Source organism: Ascidiella aspersa, chromosome 5 (assembly GCF_963924565.1).
Source record: "Ascidiella aspersa chromosome 5, kaAscAspe10.2, whole genome shotgun sequence".
Lineage (NCBI taxonomy): Eukaryota > Metazoa > Chordata > Ascidiacea > Phlebobranchia > Ascidiidae > Ascidiella > Ascidiella aspersa.
The window spans coordinates 9,398,081-9,400,394 of record NC_139451.1 but is presented as its reverse complement, the minus strand read 5'-3'; the positions used below and the strand labels follow the sequence as shown (position 1 = coordinate 9,400,394).

Sequence of the window (2,314 nt, the reverse complement as noted above, 5' to 3'; positions counted from 1 at the left end):
TGTCGGCCGCGCGAACATTGAACATATTTCGGCCGCGCGCGCGAGCAAGAGCCTGTATAGGCCGCGCGAGTATTGAGTACATTTCGGCCGCGCGAGCAAGAGCCTGTATAGGCCGCGCGAGTATTGAGTACATTTCGGCCGCGCGAGCAAGAGCCTGTATAGGCGCGCGAGTATTGAGTACATTTCGGCCGCGCGAGCAAGAGCCTGTATAGGCCGCGCGAGTATTGAGTACATTTCGGCCGCGCGAGCATGAGACTGTTTAGGCCGCGCGAACATTGAACATATTTCGGCCGCGCGCGCGAGCAAGCGCCTGTATAGGCCGCGCGAGCGTGTGATATGCCTCGCAATAGTTCAACACCTGGCGCAATCGTGCACCTTTTTTTTACGTTAGAATTTCAAACGGAAGACCCCAGGGACAACACTCATCTTTGCTATACTTGTGGGAGCTGACAAGCTTCGACAAGTAAAGAATCGGTGAAAAGGCGATTGGCTCGCTGGGCAGATGTTGCTGCTGCGCGAAGAGCCGAGTGTCAGTTTGTCGGGTTCTGAGCGGTCGCTTCGGCGAAGTTGTCTGGCGTGCGTTGCGCTCGCGCCGGTGTTGGCGACGTGGCGGTCGAAAGGCCTGCCGACGAAGTCTTACTCCGGCGGGTGCGACGGGCGGTGACGGTTTTCTGAGTTCGGGCAGCCGAGCAAAGAACGAAATTTTAACGGAGAAGCCTTCGGGTTTCGCATCGACCGAGCGACGGCGCCGCATCAGCGGCGCCTCCTTCGTCGGCCTTTCGGGGCTACGCTAAAGTAGCTACCTGGTTGATCCTGCCAGTAGTCATATGCTTGTCTCAAAGATTAAGCCATGCAAGTCTAAGTACGAGCTCTCGTACAGTGAAACTGCGAATGGCTCATTAAATCAGTTATGGTTCATTTGATCGTACGTTTTACGTGGTTAACTGTGGAAATGCTAGAGCTAATACATGCGTGAAGCGCCGACCTCGCGGGAGGCGTGCTTTTATCAGACCAAAAACCGACCGGCTTCGGCCCGCAACCTTTGGTGACTCTGGATAACTTTGCGGATCGCACGGTCTCGCACCGGCGACGGATCATTCAAGTGTCTGCCCTATCAACTTTCGTCGGTACGGTACTGGCCTACCGAGGTTCTTACGGGTAACGGAGAATCAGGGTTCGATTCCGGAGAGGGAGCCTGAGAAACGGCTACCACATCCAAGGAAGGCAGCAGGCGCGCAAATTACCCATTCCCGACGCGGGGAGGTAGTGACGAAAAATAACAATACAGGACTCTAAACGAGGCCCTGTAATTGGAATGAGTACACTTTAAAACCTTTAACGAGTATCCATTGGAGGGCAAGTCTGGTGCCAGCAGCCGCGGTAATTCCAGCTCCAAAAGTGTATATTTAAGTTGTTGCGGTTAAAAAAGCTCGTAGTTGGATTTTGGGCGCAGGCGGCCGGTCCGTCGCAAGGCGTGTACTGGCCGTCCTGGCCTCACCTCCGGTTCTCCGCCGGTGCCCTTGACTGAGTGTCGGCGGCGGCCGGAACGTTTACTTTGAAAAAATTAGAGTGTTCAAAGCAGGCGATTCGCCTGAATAATGGTGCATGGAATAATGGAATAGGACCTCGGTTCTATTTTGTTGGTTTTCGGAGCGCGAGGTAATGATTAAGAGGGACAGACGGGGGCATTCGTACTGTGCCGTTAGAGGTGAAATTCTTGGATCGGCGCAAGACGAACGACTGCGAAAGCATTTGCCAAGAATGTTTTCTTTAATCAAGAGCGAAAGTCAGAGGTTCGAAGACGATCAGATACCGTCCTAGTTCTGACTATAAACGATGCCAACTAGCGATCGGGGGCGTTAGTTTTACGACCTCTCCGGCAGCTTGCGGGAAACCAAAGTCTTTGGGTTCCGGGGGAAGTATGGTTGCAAAGCTGAAACTTAAAGGAATTGACGGAAGGGCACCACCAGGAGTGGAGCCTGCGGCTTAATTTGACTCAACACGGGAAATCTCACCCGGCCCGGACACAGTGAGGATTGACAGATTGAGAGCTCTTTCTTGATTCTGTGGGTGGTGGTGCATGGCCGTTCTTAGTTGGTGGAGCGATTTGTCTGGTTAATTCCGATAACGAACGAGACTCTGGCTTGCTAACTAGTTACGCGACCCAATCGGTCGGCGTCTAACTTCTTAGAGGGACTAGTGGCGTTTAGCCACACGAGATTGAGCAATAACAGGTCTGTGATGCCCTTAGATGTTCGGGGCCGCACGCGCGCTACACTGACCGGATCAGCATGTGCTCGCCTTGGCCGACAGG

General features: G+C 53.7%; 1 non-coding gene across 1 annotated transcript in view; it reads left to right on the top strand.

The window, feature by feature from the left end:
* The first annotated feature begins 800 nt into the window (after positions 1-800).
* Positions 801-2,314, top strand: part of LOC146142759 (small subunit ribosomal RNA) — a 1,810-nt gene continuing 296 nt past the window's right edge. Inside the window, exon 1 of the ribosomal RNA XR_014500916.1 lies at positions 801-2,314. This exon is cut by the window's right edge and continues 296 nt beyond it. This is a non-coding gene — a ribosomal RNA (small subunit ribosomal RNA).